This window comes from Propithecus coquereli, unplaced genomic scaffold, assembly GCF_000956105.1.
Source record: "Propithecus coquereli isolate 6110/MARCELLA unplaced genomic scaffold, Pcoq_1.0 Scaffold1, whole genome shotgun sequence".
Taxonomy (NCBI): Eukaryota; Metazoa; Chordata; class Mammalia; order Primates; family Indriidae; genus Propithecus; species Propithecus coquereli.
This window is the reverse complement of record NW_012133857.1, coordinates 16,465,453-16,483,393: the sequence shown is the minus strand read 5'-3', so window position 1 is coordinate 16,483,393 and position 17,941 is coordinate 16,465,453.

Below are 17,941 nucleotides of genomic sequence, written 5' to 3'. Positions count from 1 at the left end.
ATTTCTATACTTTCTTTTTTCAATGAGCATTTATAATTTTGTATGTAGAAAAAACAATGAAGTTCTTTCTATAATTCATATTACCTTCCTGTTAGGCCCTTCTAAGAATGGAATCTCTCTCAAGTTCCTACGCAAAAACAAAATTCCAAGCAAACTAGCTTACACGAAATGGGGGAGGAGGTGCAGGGTGGACGCTGGAGTGTGGCACAGGATAGGAGGTTGGGAACGTCCAGGGGCCTTGGAGGGAGGTGGACACAGGGATGGATAGTGTGCAGGATGCAGGCGGACAAGGCCTCAGCCTCTCTCTTTGGCCAGCTGGTCTCTCTGTGCCTGTCCTTCAGGCTCCTCTGAGCGCATGGTAGAAGGTAGCCACCTACACTGTTTCTACAAGCAGACCTCCAACAGAAACTGATCACCTCCTCCCCAATTCCAAGCTCTCGATGAGAGAATCTATTGGTCCCATCATCAATGACTGGATGGAGGTAGGGTCTTCTGATATATACAGGACTGTTGGGACTGCACCAGGTAGTAGCAGTATAGAAAGACGAGAGGAAAGGGGATGGCCAAAGAGTGTCTATTCCACATCCTTTCCTTATTTTTACTAAGGACAGCAAGGAAATTGAGAATATTGCTCAAGAAGCTTTCAGAGACTTTAGAAGAGAGATTGTGTTTGCCATGAACACTAGAAAGACTAGAAATCTCTCACTTGGAGAGAAATTGAGCAAGTTCTTTTAATTAGCTGGATTCACCCATTTCTCCCTGATCCATACAGGGTCGCTGCTGTCTTACCAGGCATAAAATATCAGAGGTGCAAGAGCCCGGCTCTGCCCAGTTGATGCTTGCCTTAGTACGGCACGTCTAACAAGATTCTGGGGCCATGGGAATCAGTACTTAAGATGCCAGTTAGTGGGCCAGGTGCACATTCTCCATAACCTAACTCATTGAAGAATGTGTTCCTCCTTGCTTTGTCCTGGTAAAAGTAACAGTTATAAACAAAGTACGGTATAGGCCCAGGTCCAAGGTAAACTCCACATCTCATGCAATGATGCTAAAAGATAAAAATTGCCATTCAACTTCAAATTATACCTCACTTGGTAGAAACATTTTTTCCAATTAGCATAATTATTTAATGAACGTTCAAAGGGGGAAAAGCTAATTACTAGAATCACAGGCTCTCTGGGTTGGCAGGAAGCTCCCAGGTCAGCGTAAACGCCTGTTCTCCCCACAGCCTGCCCCAAGCCGCAGACGGTGCAGGAGTCCCCCTTCCTACGTCCCCACCAGGTGGGTGCTAACTCAGCTCACATCTCCACTGAAGCTCCATCTTCCATTTCTGAATAACTACAGTTATCAGGAAATCTTGCCTTGAGTAGAAACCAAAAATTGGCTTTCTCGTAACCTACTGATTAGCACGATGTTTGCCCACATTTTGCCTCTGGAGCATCATAAACAAACCCTGTTCTGCATACCAATCCTTTTCATGTTTGAAAAGTAAGCTTGAGCCCAGTAGCAGATACACTTGGTTGCTCATCCAACAGCTACTCCTCACACCCCCTTTTTTGTGCTAAGAAAATGCCAATTTTGTTTCATTGTGGGGTGGGCAGCAATGTGTTTAAGAACGAACGTCCCCTTCCCTAGCCCGACAGGTGAGGTCTAGTTAGTCTTTGAAACTGAAGAGCCAAAAGCGTGGGGTGGCCACGTGACATAATCGGCCACGTGACATAATCGGCCATGGAGATATAAGAGGAAGCCTGCTAAGAAACTTCGGGAAAAGCTTTTGCTTCCTGATATAAGGGTGATATGTTTGAGAAAAGCTCCCTGGCTTTGTCTCTCCCACTTCTCCTTGCCTTGAATGTGGTGTGTGAGAGTGTGATGCTTGGATCTACAGCAATCATCTTGGTACCATGAGGTGACAAACTTATGGATGAGAAGCTGAGAAGCCAAGGAGGCAGAGCTGAAGTCCGGAAGGAGCCTGGGCCTTGGATGACATCATCAAGCCCGCCACTCACTCTGGAGGGGCCTAGGAGATAATCACATTTCTATCACCTAACCACTGCTAGTTGGGCTTTCTATAAATTGCAGTGGAGCACGTTTTAACCAATAACAGCTCACCAGAGCTGCGAGTGTCCAGGCTCCCGCGCTAAGATTCATGTGACATTTCAAGTCCCTCCCTCAGCCCCACCCTCCTGGCCTCTCTGCTCAATACAATCCCTGCCTGTCAAGTGCAGTGAAGAAAACTCAACACAGGCCCCCAACAAAGGCTACCAGAAGAGAACTGCTTCCTCCTCACCTAACAACACCCAAAGTCTCACTTTCTTGGCAGCCAGCTCCCACCTTGAAGCTGCAGTTTAGTACAACTCATGGATCTCTCCCAGACCCGGGCTGAGTCCCCTACCTGCCCTCCTTGTGCAACTTGTTTGGACCCAAGTGCCGGACTTTCATTTATCTCCGTTATACTACAGGTTGTCTGGCTTGACCTGGCCGCCCAGACTGTCAGCATTGCCTTGGCTCATTATTGTTTCATCCAGTCTATTAGCTCTGCTCCTGGCCCCATGGCAGCCTGGAAATGTGATCAGCATGCCACCAATGTACTCACCCACACAGCTCTGAAAAATAAAAAAACAAAACTGAATAAGACAGCAGCCAGGGATGAAATGCAAACACAATACTAGCAGTTGGTCTGACAATGATAACAGCCCTACCAGCATCTCCAAAAATACACCAACTTGATACCCATTTGAATTGAACCTTTTCCGGTATGAATGCCAGCAGGAGAAGAAGGCGGGATTCATCCCACAGGAGGTAAAAGTGCTGAGGACAGAATGGTGGAGGGAGGTCAACACATCCCCTGGGCCGTTATTATGGCTGTTATCAGTCTCTTCGTTCTGGGTGTCCTGTAACTGCAGTGTGTTAGGTCATGTGCAACAAAACACAAGTGGAAAAGAACTCCTGGAGATTTAAGAGCCTTGCTCTGAAAAGACTGCATTTTTATAGGATGCAGGCATTTGTTCCATAACAATAGAACATACTCATGATTTACAAAGCAAAGCAAAGATATATGTCCTGCCATTCTAATAATATATATTTTTAGTCTAGACATAATAAGCAGATCCAAAGAAAAAAGAACCCCTAGATGACAGCAGGTATCTGCTTTCTGATACTAAGAATATGGGGGGGCGGTTAGAGGGGAGAGAGAGAGAGAGAAATAACCAAAGAAAAGAAAAATAAATGCTGGGAAAGTAACCAGGATAATCGGATAAAGTGTTTTGCATTTCCTAAAATCTGAGTTTTGATCTCACCCACCACACTCAGGTTAATCTTCAACACTCGCCACCATTCCTCTGCACTGCCACTATGCCACCACTGCCACCAACTCACCACTGGCACTATCATCTGTGGCACTACTACCACCAGGAGCAACCCCATCACTGCTACAACCACCACCATCAGAAATCGATACCACGACCACCACAACAGCACTGTTACAGCCACTAGCACCAACCATCGTCGCCACCAACCACATCATCACTGCCACTATCAGCACCACCAACACCATTACTGTTATGGACAACACCACCACCATCACCGCCACCGCAACAAGACCACGCCGCCACTGCCGTCATCAGCGCCATCACTCTACTCACCACCATCCCCATCAACACACTTTTTATCTTACCTGAGCATTGTCCCAGATGCTCTAGAGGAAGAGAAGACGGGGCTAAAGTCCTGACTCTGCTAATTAGCTGGTGGCCTTAGGCAAGTCACTTTACTTCTTTGCATCTCAAATCAATAAATACATGTCGAATGACTGAAAAAATTAATATTATATTACTTTGTGTCTGTTCTTAAGTCGACAGAAATACAAAAAGTGCTATAAGGGCAAGTCAGCCTAAGTATTTGGTCGGTCTCTACCTCCAGGAAACTAGAAGCTGCAGCTGAGCTGGGCCCCTCATTTCCCCACATCTCTTTATTCCTGCAGGACTGCGGTTCTTAACTAGAAACCACGAAGCCCCGGAAACTGTATGCAGAAAAGGAAGTGTCTCAGCAAAGAGCATTCATAGCTTTTAGTATGTCCTCAATGTGGTCCCTGTTCCTAAAAACATGCAGAAACAATCTTAAGTGCTACTTTTATTACTAAAGACCTAGAAGTCAGGGAGAAAAGTCAGAATGGGGGAAAGAAATAAGTTTCATTTTTTTAGTGACATCCATTTAGGAGGGTTTGTCTCAAAAGTAGTTGGAAATCTTCATTTCCTTCATGGCATTTGCAACTTCGAAGTCACGTGTTGTTTGCTTATTCAATGTTCATCTTTCCACCTTGGAATGAAGTTCCCTGAAGGCGAGGCCTACGTAGGATGTTTTCTTCACCCTGTATCACTGGGACCTGCACGGTTCCACACAGAAGAAAAGGGACTGTGTTAGTACGAATCAACTCCAACATCATGTGTAACGCTCAGAGTCTTGGTGTTAGCTTTTGATACTGCTTGAATCTAAAATCAAAATAAAGTTTTATTGTTCTCAGACACAACTAGGAGCTTCAATGTTTAAATGAAACCGAGTGCAGGCAGGCATTTTGGTAAACCGACTGCCGTTACTAAGAGCGTTTCCGGCACCAGGGATACAGATGGGTCAGGCCAGGTGGAATGTACCTGCCCAGAGAACACTTCCCAAATCCAATCGCTCCTCTCCACCAGGGCCATCATGGCCGGGTGGGCTGCTTCACCTGCTTTGTCCTCTCCATGCAAAACAGGGGCGCTGACTGGCCGGGAAGAGGACTCGCCTGGTGTCTGAGAACCTGGGGCCGAGTGCCTTCTCTGCCCCAAACTTACCCAATGCCTTGGACAAGCCACTGCCCTATGTGGCCTTGGCGTCCTGTTCTGCTGATGGAGAGGTGTCGAGCTCTCTGAGGTCCTCTGCCTCAATGAAAGGCCAAACTAGCTGCCAACTGCCCCTCCTCTCTCTTCCCTCCACGGGGCATTGATATCAAGGCCTAACGTAGTGGATTTGGCCAGGAAGCACTTCACTGCTTAAATCACCGAAGCCAAGCGAAAAAGTCAGATTTTGCATCAGGCAATGACCTTCCTCATTCAGGCCCCAAGTGACTCCCAGCGGGGAAAATCCTTCTAAGCAAGGTTGGTGAAGACTTCAGGGCCACGCACATTGGACGCTGATCACTTCACAAAGCCTTTATCTAAAGTACTAATGCTATTAGTACCTAAAGTACTAATACTACGTGAATTCGAATGTTAGCGGTCCCAGGTTTCTGGAAGACCTGACTCAGCAGTGGGTTGTCACAGAGGAAACCACACACTTTCCCAGCCCCCGTGGCAGTGGGATGAAGCCTGTGGGGAAAGCCAGCCCCCACCTGCTCCCCAGGTTCCTGCTGGCGGTGCGTTAGCCAGCTTCACCTCCCCCAACAGCGAGAGACTCCTTCTGGGGACTCCCGGGCCAATAAACCTCCTCTCCCCATTTCACATGACCACTAGGATTCAAAGTCAAGGTCTGCGGAAATTAGCATCTCCTTAAGAGGTGCTCTCAACCCTCCATCTTTTCTTCCCATTAACCGGATTCCCTATAGTCCTTTCTCAGGCATTTGGGAGGTTGCGCAATATAATCCTTATGCTTCGTTCCTTGAGCCTTGACCACACGACAGACAATGCTCTAAGCACTTCACCTGTTTTAAACTCACGTAACATGAGGTAGATAGGTGTTGTTATCGTCCCTACTTGTGTTTGAGGAAACCGAGGCCCAGCGAGGCCAGGGCGTCAGCAGTCTGAACCCCACATAGTGGTGAACAGCCCTGGCCGAGTCCCTACCCTCGTGGAGCCAACCTTTCTAGAGTTGGGAGCTAGAAAACGCACAAGAGAACAAATGAGGTAATTTCAGGAATAAATAATAAAAAGAAAACACATGAAGAAGACTAGCCCAACCTTGCCCAAGGTCACACTGTAGCTAACAAGCAGTGCCGCTGGGCCTGGCACCCCGGCTGTCTGAGTCCCGGGGCCCCCATGTCGTTCTTCCCGAAAGAGCTTACCTGGCATTTCCTACATGGCTCCTTTGGGGGAATTAGAGGGAATTATCACGCATAGGACAATGTAGAAAAGAAGAATGTATTAAAAAGTTTCTTTTAGAGAAGATTAGCATGGCCCCTGCACAAGGATGACGCACAAATTCGTGACGCATTCCAGATTCTTAATTAAATATTTTTTACGATGTTCGATATATTTTTTAAAATTTAAAAAAAAAGTTTCTTTTAAAAAACTTTCAGCAAATAATAACCAGATGAATGAAAATCCTCTTACCTACATAATTGCTTAAGATCCGTACTTCATTAAGATATGGTCCTGGGAGTACGTTTCTGGTTCAAGGGTTATAGGAAAATTGCCTTAAAAAATAATGAGGAAAAAATTATCCAAAAGACAGATTCTTGTTACTAACTGTTCAATTATTTCCTGGAAAGATCGTACCCATGCAATGTCTGCCAGCACCACTGACCACCCTGAGTATTAATAATCATTGATACGCATCTTAGACAATTTGGTAGGAGAAAAATGGCATCTCGTTGCTGCCTTAATTTACATTTCTTTATTAATAGAGTTTTTTAAAATCCTATTTTAAGTAATGTTTCTCTGACTTCAACAGATTTTGTAAACTGGGTAGATAAAGCATTCATAAAGGGATTGAGCACCACATATCTCTAACTTAATCACCACGCCTTTAAAGTGAGCTCTGTGCCATGTACCAGGAAATGGGCTTTTGTTGAATGACAGAGATTGGTGTATATGGCGTCTTTCTGAACCAGAGCCGTGTCCCAGGACTGTGGCACTGCCTGCCACAGTCACCCCCTCGTCTGTCAAACATCTCTCCCCAGCTCATCTGAGTCCTCATCCTAATTCTCTAAAACACTGAAAAGTTTTTAAGAAGAAAGACACAGGAACTATTTCTCCAGCCTTTTCTATGGCTAATTTAAGTTGTGGTAACACAAAAAATACTTCACTTGAATAGCCTTGCAGATTCATTTTGAAAACAGCAGTAGCCACCTTGAGACATATTTATTGTGAGTTTTGAGCACTACACCAGTGGGGGTACAAAGAAAAATTCTAAAATAACTACTTATAAAGCTTAAATGGGTTTAATTAGACTGCTAAAAATGAAAAAATACCAAATTATAAGCCACCATAGACATGATTAATTACATTTACATTATGTAGAAAGCGCGGAACGAAACCACCCCATGGCTTTCTCCGCCCAGATTCAGAGGATCATTTTGTTGGCAGCAAGACAGCTCCTGGTGGAGGCGAACCCAGACCCGTGCCTGCAACAAAGCGGTGAGAGCTCGAGCAGAAAGGGCCACTGCCTGCCTCTGCAGCCTCCTGACCACCGAGCCCCCCACCCCCTCCTGGGGCCGAGCCGTGCTGTGCCAGGCCCAGCCTTTCATCACTCCATGAACCCCTGCCCCAGCCCCCCCAGGCCCAGGACGGACCCCGTTTTTAATCTGTCCTATCCAGCTGTCCTTACTGTAGGTGCTCGGGAAGCCAGTGCAGAGTGAGCGAACAGTCCCTGGCAGGGAGAGCGCTCCCTCCGGGAGGCTGAGAATGACAGTCGGGTCGAGGTGTCCATGGCACATTAAGTGGAAAAAGGCAGGTATCAAACAGTGTGCAGAAAAGATAATCCAATTTTTGCCTTTATAAAAAGGTGTGTACATGAAAAGAAAAAATTCTGGAAAGATGCCCTCCTGCATCAATGTTCAAAGATGGGAGCGCACGGTGGTTGGAGACAAGACACTGAGAGAGAGGGGCTCTCTCCTCCTAGTCTGCTTCCCTTTTGTTGGGCAAGTAAACGTTTTGCCAGAAGCTTCTCCTAAACTGGTCCAATGGGCGCCATGGCAGAAGATGAACTGGGAAAGGAGGACCTGGGTTCTTCGGTCTCCATCACGGCAGGGGGGTGAGGAGGAAGGGAGGTGGGAATGACCGGCAACGTTTGCCCCACGCGTGGCAGTCCTGCCATCAACAGGTATTTGCTGAGTAGCTGCTGTGTGCCGGGCCCTGTTCTGGGTGGTGGGTTATCACGGTGATGAAGACAGAGAAAATGCTGGGTCTCACAGAGTGACGTTCTAGTAGAGGGAGCCAGGCAATAAATGTAATAAAATAATAACTCATGACACATTAGAGGCAATGAAGGCTATGGGTAAAACACTAAAGGGAGAGTGTGGTAAGGAGTGTGTGGTGGGGGGAAGGCCCTGTAGCAGGGTGACAGGAGGGTGCCTGGGGAAGGAGCTCCTCCAGTATCAGGGGCAGCTGGTGCAAAGGCCCTGTGGCAGGAATGTGCCCAGCACAACTACCACCTACTGCGCACTGAGGAGGCCAGTGTGGCTGGGGCAGACTTGGATACAGTCAGGGCAGGAACTGGGGGCCAGGCGACCTGGGGTGTTATAGGGCATCATGAGGACCCGGGTCTTAATCTGAGGAAATCAGGGAGCCACTGGAGGGTTCAGAGCAAAAGAGTGACAGGATTTAACTTCTGGTTTTTAAAAACAGCTTTATTGGGATATAATCCACATACCACATGATTCACCCATTTAAAGCATACAATTCAATGGCTTTTAGTATATTTACAGGGTTGTGCAACCAACACTAATTTTAGAACATTTTCATCCCTTCCCTCCACAGAAAGCACATACCCCCCATTAGCAGTCACCCCCCACCCCCAGCCCCAGGCAACTACTAATCTATTTTCTATTTCTATGGATTTGCCTGCTCTGGACATTTCGTATAAACTGGATTATACAGTACGTGGTCTTTTGTAACTGGCTTCTTTCATTTAGAATAACGTTTCCAGGTTCATCCACGTTGCAGCAGACATCTCTGCTCATTCCTTTTTATTATCAAACAATATTCCACTGTATGGATCTACTACGTTTTGTTTATTCATTTACCAGTTGATGGATATTTAGGTTGTTTCCACTTTTTGGCTATTATGAACAGTACTGCTATGAATATATGTGTGCAAGATTTTGTGTGGATGTCTGTTTTCTATTCACTTTGAGGAACTGCCAAGTTGTTTGCCGAGGCAGCTGCACCGTTTGACATTCCCACCAGAGCGTATGAGGGTTCCAGTATCTCCACATCCATGTTTGCACGTCCTGTCTTTTTTATTGCCGCCGTCCTAGTGGCTGTGAAATGGTATCTCATTGTGGTTTTGATTTGCATTTCTCTAATGACTAATAATGTTAAGTATCTATTCATGTGCTTATTAGCCATTTGTATATCTTCTTTGGGGAAATGTCCACACACACCCTTGTCTATTTAAAAATTTGGTTTATTGGCTGGGTACAGTGGCTCACGCCTGTAATCCTAGCACTCTGGGAGGCCGAGGCGGGAGGATTGCTTAAGATCAGCAGTTTGAAGTTGCAGTGAGCTATGATGAAGCCACTGCATTCTAGCCAGGGTGACACAGCGAGAGTCTGTCTAAAAAAATTTTAAAAATTGGTTTATTTGTCTTTGTATGACATGTTTTAAAAGGCTTATTCTGAATGTTTTGTTGAGATAGCATATACAAGAAACACGTATTATTTTTGAAAACATAAGAAAAAGATAAAAATGGCTTTTAAAAAGGTACCGGTCTTAGAATCAAAGGAGCTGACTACAAGTTCTGGCCTTCGTCCCGCCTCTTGGTCCATCCTTGGCCAAGTGTGGATTCTTGACCAGGTGTGGGGCCCAGAAAAGCAGACTCTCTCTGAGCATCACTGTCCTAACCTGTAAAATAGAAACACCAAGGCTTGATCAGGACGCAGCCTGATGGAAGGCCACAGTGTGGGACCTGGGGTGACTGTGCCCTGCGTGTCACAGCACAGACACAGGGCAAGGTGTCAGGCCTCTCCACAGTAGGGGGAGACAGCCGCGTTATCTGCAATCTCACCTCAGACTTGCCCGCCCATACTATGGCACCTGGATTCTGCCCACTGAGTGCCTGTAATCTGAGGTCTTCTCAAATCAAAGCAGAAGTGTGGGTGGGTGGTTTCCCTCTTGGTCACCATTTTCAATTAATGCTGTTCTGGAATTGGATGGTGAGTCTGGCTGCACTCACCTATCCTGAAAGAGGATCATAAAATACAAAAGAAAGCACGAATACAGAAGGTCCCCCAACTTACAATTTTTTGACTTCACGATTGTGCGAAAGAAATATGTGTTCAGTAGAAACTGTGCTTCCCATTTCAAAGTTTGATCTCTGCCCGGGCTAGCGATATGTGGGCTAGCGATATGCGGTCTGACACTCGCTCACCAGGCAGGGCGGTGGCAGTGAGCCACATGATCACGTGATCACGAGGAGAAACAGCAGATACCCCCGCGGTGCACTGTGTGGCCAGACGATCCTACCCCCACTGGCACTGTGGGCAGTGCCAGTGTCCTGAGAACATGCAGGGTAGGCTAGGAGAAGCTTTGATGTCAGTATGTCAGGTGAGTTAAAGGCATTTTCAACTTAGGGTATTTTCAATTTACGATGAGTTTATCGGGACGTAACCTCATCTTAAGTGCAGGTGTAACTGTACCTAAAGGGGTGATGTGTGAAAAAAGACCGTACACATATCCACAAGGAAGAAAACTAGGAGAAAATATTCTGTAGTAGTTAGGGAAAGCTGTCGTAACAAAGGGATGCAGCGACACTGTTGAAAAGCAAAGACTTATTTCTCTCTCACATAACAACAGTGTCAAGCGAGTGGCCCAGGAGGTGGGCACCCCTGCCCCACGCAGTCTTTCCTCCCAGCGCAGCCGTCACAAGCATGGCAGAAGCTGGGTGGCAGCACATGCGGGGTCCAGCCCAAGAAGGGGAAAGAGAGTTCGGAAGACTCACCATCACTGTCCCCGACCCTGATCTGTGGAGTCCGCATGGGCTCCCCTCACATTCCATAGGTGAGAACTGCATCACCTGTCCACGCCCAGCTGCAGGGGGCTGGGAAAGGCCCTCCGGCTGGACAGCTGAGGCCTGGCTATAAAACCCCACTTCTATGCAAAGACAAAGAACGGCTTTTGGTGGACAGCCCGTGGTCTTTGCCGCACACACCAAAACGCTCAGATGGCTGTGCCTGCAAGGTGGGCTTGTGGGTATGTTTATTTTCTTCTTTACATGGATATCTGGATTTTGCTGAAATTTTCGTATTGCCCTCAGGTGGTATGCAAAACAATGGCTGTGGTTATAATCACAGGTTCTGAAGTCAGATTGTCTAGGTGCAAACCGGCCTTGTGAATTGGTGATCTCGGACCCACGGGTCCTCGCTGACCCTCTGTCTTCCTCCTCTGTGCCATGGGGACAACAGTGGAGCCCGCCTGCCCAGGCAGCTGTGAGAAGCAAAGGAGGGGAGGCCTGCGACAGGCCTGGTGCCATCAGTGCTCCCATAAGTGAGTATGGTGGTGATCACCAGCGTAAGGCCACCTAAGATGCAGGTCCTGGTGGCGTTTGGAGCTCCCCTCCCCATGAGCTGCTGCCTCCCTTTCCCTCTCTCTCCTTCCTTCTCCCCAGCCCCTTCGATAAGTTCATTTATTCATTAAACACTCAGACTCCTCTCCTTAATCCCACCGCCACTGTCTTTATCCTGACTCTGCCATGCTCTCTCTTTAGCCTCCCTGCAGATGTCCCAGGTTGGGGGGCACCTGTGGGCCCTGCTTGGACGTAGGAGTGAGGACTGCCTCTCGGGTCCCCGAGGTTGTTTAGATCTGACCTCAAGGGTGGCGCTATACCCCCATGAGCACCCCCGGGACATCCTGGGGAGGAGCTGGCCCTTGAGCGGGGCCCCTTCCCGTGCCCAAGTCAGTGGCACCGAGCCCATGTCTCCTGTCTACTCCCCATACTCCTCTCTCCCTCCTTTCCTCTCTACACATAACCATGTGTAAGCTTGGATGGGCACAAGTTGAGGAGCCTTTTAAACAGCTCATTAAAACTATTAAAAGCTGAAAATTGACCTTGGGAAATGACTGTGCATTAGCTTTATTCGATTGCTTGAGGGGGAAAAAAAATTAGAAAGCCTGGCTGTCTTACTACTGATTTCTCGGGGTTCTCCATGCAAGCTTCTAAATTTGGATCTCAAGAATTATTGAGCTTCTACTGGAAAAAAGAAAGAAAGAAAGAAAGAAAAAAGAAGAATCTGAAGTCCTGCCAGAGCCCAGAGTAATTCTCCAGCTCTTTCTCCCAGAGCTCTTGGAAAGGGAAGAGGCCAGGTTTTTAGACTGAGGGAGGCTGGTTGTTGTTCTTGTTGTTGTCGGGTTTTCGTGGGGAGGAAGCGCACGGTGGGACTGAGGACCCACCACTCCACTACGAAATTGACCTCTCTCTTCACAACCCTTAGCTGAATTTTTGCAGGCATTTGTGATTAATAGGAAGGAAGGGGTGGACAAACACCAAAACCCACCAAATAAAGAAAAGCGAACAATTCAGAACATATTTCAAAGACAAAGACACAGAAGCCGTCCTTTGTTCTGCTTTCTAAGGGTTGTGTGTAGGGGGCTGGGCACTCGTGGAACGAAGCGGGAGCAGACTGAGAGCACACTCGGACAAAAGCCCAGGAGTGTTTGTAGCGCCCAGGGCTGGCCTGGTCCAGTGTGGCAGTGAGGGCCTGAACCAGGGGTCTGCAGGGTGGGTTCCAGGGCCGGCCCTGCCCCTAATCGGAGCAGAGCCCTCCTCCCACCAGGTCCTCCCAAGGACAATGAGAAGAGTGAATACTGGACCTCCGAGATCCCTTCACTGTAGCACTCCATGAGGTTTACTGATCAGAGTCTACCAGCATTTCCTGAGCACCTACTATGTGCCAGGCACTGCACCAACCGTGTTATCAGACTTTTCTATACTCAAGCCAGGTAGTCCTCACAGCATCCTAGGACAGAAGGACCATCAGCCCATTTTCCAGAGAAGGAGACTGAGACTTAGGAGGAAGGCGACTTGCCCACACCACAGAGCTATGCAGTGATGGTGTCAGAGCTCAAACCCACCTCTTCTGAGGCCCTGCCCTGCGTGTTTGCACCGTGCTGTGTGGGCACGTGTGTGTGTGCACACATGTTACAGGGAGGGGGCTCGGATCATGACTTTCTTTCATTTTGAATCACCTGATCACGTGCCTCGCTCTGCACCTTGTCAGCACATCGAGGGCCAGCCCTGTGCACTGACCCCGTGTACCCCTAGTAGTCAGCCTCGTGCTGAGGGGTGAGGAGGACAGAAGTGACAAAATCGGAGTTCCTGCCCTCAAGGTGCTAAGGAAGCAAGTAAGGACCTTTGTTCTCTGATACTCACACTTTGACCAAAATCCATTTTGTGGAGGGACTGAAAGGGACTGAGCCAGCCGTGGTGTTGGTCTGGGCCTCTTCCTGGAGAGGTCCGGGGCCTCGCCGGACAGTCCCTGAGATGATCCGTGACTCAGTTTCTTCCTCTGCGGAGTGGCTAGAATGACAGATGTCACCCTCCTCACAGTAAGGTTGTAAGGCTAAAACCAGATGTTGCATGTGGACAGTGAAGCGTGCAAAGCAATATCTCAGTAATATCTCAGGTGTTTGGCAGCAGGACGCTCATTTAGAAGTCTGGATTTGCCTGGTTCGTGTTTCTAGGTCGTTTCCTCTTTTCTAAAGTCCATTCTGGTCTTATTTTCATCTCGTCTTCAAAAAAGTGAGAGGGAGGAAGAACATGTTCTGATATTATAAGAACTGGGCACCATCTGCTTGCAGGTGTGGCTCCACAGCACCGTGCTTCCTGAGGATGTCCAGGCTGCAGAGGCCTTGGCTCACCCAGGTTGCCGTGGAACCAGCAGCTGCTTTCACGGACTGGCCTGTGATGTCCCTCCCTTTGCCCTTCAAACCCCTGGGACAGACGGTTGACAATGCGGGGAGTTCTAGAAGTTGGCTTACGTAGGAAAAAAGGAAGGGATCCAGGAGACGCTCTCATTCTGGGTTCGGGCTGTCCTGTAGGGTGGGCAGTCCAGGTTAGCAGGGCCACTCGGAAGCACGGTTTCTGAACACAGCCCAGAGGCTCAAGTCTGGCCTCCGCTTCCTTGCTGTGGGACTCTAGACCAGTTTACCCACCCCTCCTGTGCCTCAGTTTCCTCCCTTTAAAAGGCACTATGATGATACCACCTTCCTTGTAGGATTAAGTAAAATAATATATATGCTGAATGGTAGTTGGCAACGTTATTATTCCTATGTAAATTGTTCCTTTCCTCTACAGACTCAGACTTCTCCCTGAGTCCATTTTCTTTTGAAAGTTAATTTAAAGAAATGAAAACTACAATGAGATACCCCTTCTCATCTATTGGATCGGCAAAAACCCAAAAGCTTGACCACACAGTCTGTTGGTGCGGCTGTGGGAAACAGGTGCCCTTACCCACTGCTGATGCGGATGCAGAACGGTATGGGCCGCGTGGGAACTGGATGGCATCCAGCAGCACGACACACGCCCTCATCCCTTGACCTGACAAAGTCACTCCGGCAAAAACACATAAGACCTAAGAGACATATCAATCCACTGCAATGTATGGACCTTATCTGGGTCCAGATTTGAACAAGCAAAATGTAATGACAAGACATAGAAATATTAACACTGATTGGGTATTTGATAATCCTAAGGAATTATTATTAATGTTTTTAGTCGTGATCATGTATTGTGGTTATGTCTTTCTTAAAAGGTCCTTATCTGTTAGAGAGGCTTACTGAAATATTTATGAATGGACTACAATGTCTGGAATGTGCATAAAAATAGTCCAGGAGGAGGGAGTGTGTGGGTGACAGAACTCGGGGGTTGATTACAGTGTCCTATTTTTGTATGTTTGAAAGTTTCCATAATCTAATTAAAACAGTACACATAAAGCTGCAGCCCCCCCCCCAACACCACCCTAACCCTAGGGACTCTTTAGTCTCCTCAGGTAACCACTGCTTTCTGTTTGCTCTGAAGCTCTCCACACATTTTCCTGGGCATTTAAGTATTATATATGTACTCACAAGGGTGGGGGATAGTATTTTTTTGAGGACAGCTTTCTTTCCATTTCCAGCAATGATATCATCCTGACGTATCGTCCTGCCTCATGTTCTCTCCCAAGCCATATGCCTTGGAGAGCTTCCATGTCAGCACACAGAGATCTGTTCCATTCTGCCATTGCTGCGCGCAGGTCACGGGAAGGGTGTGCCATAGGTCATGTACTCATTCTCCCAGTGATGCACGCTGATGTTGTTCCAGGTCTGTTGACTACAATCATTGCTGCAATGAACACTCTTAGCTCTATTTGCTCATGCATGAGAGCATTTCTACAGGATAAGTATTTAATAGTAAAAAATTGAATTAAGTCCTAGTTTATTTTCAACTGTTTGAATAAATCTTGACCTTCCCTTTCCCCAAAGGAAATGCCTTCCCTTTGCCCTGTCTTCTATCAGTAAGGTCTCAGTCACATGGGGTGCTCAATAAATGGAAGATGCTATTTTTATTGTTATTACCAGCATTTCTATAATGTCATGATTTCATCTCCCACCTCCTCCTTCATCTCTTAAAATTATTGCTCTAGGCTCACACCTCTACCCCCTGCTTTCTGATCCGATCTGCTCAGCCTTGCCCCACCCCCTACCTCTCCTCCCTACCCACCTGGAAGAACCCTCTGGCCCCTGTCCACCTCTCCAGCCTGGTCACATGTCACCACATTCCCCCTGATTCCTGCCCTCCAGCTGCACAGGCCTGTCTCTTCAGGTCCCTTTACCTGAACTGCACCTGTCCCGCCCCATCTGGTGACCTGACTCTTCCTTCCCTTCTCAGCTTAACTGTCACTTAACAGCCAGCCATGAGCCCCTGCTCTGGAAGTGCTGGGAACCTTTCACGCTGGCACTTAGAGCACTTTTTCATAATACTTTTTTTATTAATCTGATTAATACCTGTTTTTCCCATTAGATCTCCAGTACTCTGAGGGCAGAAACTGAGAGCATTTTTGCTCACCGAGATCTACCACAGTGCCAAGAACATAATAGGGCCTCAATAATATTAGTTGAATAAATGAATGAATAAGTGAATGCATATTTACATATAACATATGGCAACTCCCTTCAGTTACATATTTAACTTGACCCCTGCTTCACCACAAGGCCCAGTGGTAGAAGAGAGTCCAGCATCCAATGGGACCATTGGCCAGGATTCCCTGCAAGGCCCTTTTCTGCTCTGAAGTTCTCATAAAACAACAGCTCCTTTGTGAACACCCCTCTGGGTAGAAGAGCTGCTTGGCAGCTGTCTCTCCATGCCTACAGCACCTCTCAAAGCCCGTTCAGTATGCAGTCTGGTGTGCCATCAATCACCGCCATGGCCCTTGGCTACTGGACCTGGTGGCCAGGGTCTGGATCCCAGGGGTCTTTGCCTCCCCTGGGCCTGGTAGCTGCACTTCTCCTAGGAAGTGTTCAATAAAAGTCACCGGATGACAGAGTGAATGAGTGAGGGAGTGATTGTGGAGCACAGCAAGTGCTTAAATATCAATTCTCTTCTAACCGTGGACTCTCAGATGAGCGCTGGTCCGCAAGCTAGAACATACACTAAAGTGCTTTAGAGAAAAAATCCTGGCCCTGCCTCTCCCTCTCGGCAGCTGAGTGCACATGTGCCTGGTTCCAATGCCAGCCCGAAAGGCTCTTCCTCCCGCCATGCGACGGGAGCCCGGCCCCTTGCCACTGCGCCTGCCTCTGCCAGCAGGTGGGAGTCCCTGAAGGTGATCTGTTGGTGTCGGGCATCCTCTCCATGCACGGTTCCTCCTGTAATGTGGCTGCCAGAATGCTGAATGCCAAGTTTTTCTGGGCAAACCAGCAACTTTTGTGGTTGGCATGTCTGTTTTCCTTCTCTTAGTCACCATTTTTCCCCTTTGAAAATTCTTATTTCATAAATTTTACTCTATGAATTATTTTGCTAAGTTACTTCAAATTCAATTAAGGCGGGAAAAGAGCCAGATAAGTATTTTGAATAAAATGTGACAGCTGAAGTTTCTACCCCAAGAATTTGGAAAGAATCTCAAGACTGAGATGACTTCAGGCAACAATTGCACCCTCCTTTGGAGAAATGGTTGACTCAAGGGCCAGGACACAGAAAGTACAAGATGAACCCGGAACATCTTGCTGTGCCAGAAAGCAAGGAAATGCTTAAAGAATGATGGGGACGTGTCAAAATATGGCCAGGTTTAAAGGGACCAAATCTGAGACAATGTGAACATCAAAATAAATAATGATAGAGCGTATAACTCATTGCATAAAATAAGAATGAATAAGCCTCCACTCAATTAATCAGTTAATTAATTGGGGGAATAGTTGTCTTTCTTACAGTAGCAAGACAGCCAACAAATGCAAAAAGAATGATAGAATCAAAAAATCACCATTTGGCAAAAAGCAGACCAATAACTTTTAGGCAAGAATCACAGTGGATGAAAACTCTAGTGGGCAAAAGTTTGAAAGCTAAAAGAATATTTACACAGTCTCAAAGCCTCTCCCCACAAGATTCATATAAATTACAAAAGAACAAGAGAAACTTTACAGCAGAAAAACCTAAAAAAAGTCAACATTAGCATCTATAGTAATGGGACAATTCAGTAACACGTGTTTCCTGCTCTGATGCCCTGAGAAAAATGCAACATCCCTGCTGTGGTATTTCTACTAAAGAACGACAGTCTGGATCTAATCACGTGGAAACATCAGACAGATTCAAAGTGAGGGTCATTCTATAAGACAGATGGCCTTAGAACTGTACATCTAAAAAGGATGAATTTTACTGTATGTAAGTTTTATCTCAATACACCTGATCTTTAAAAAACAACTGGTTTGCACCCCTCAAAAATATCAATGTGATGGAAAACAAAGAAAGACTAAGAACTATTCCAAATTAAAGGAGACCAAATAGACAGGTGAATGCAGCACAGGACACAGGATTTTCTTTTGCTGTAAAGAACATTATTGGGACAATGAGG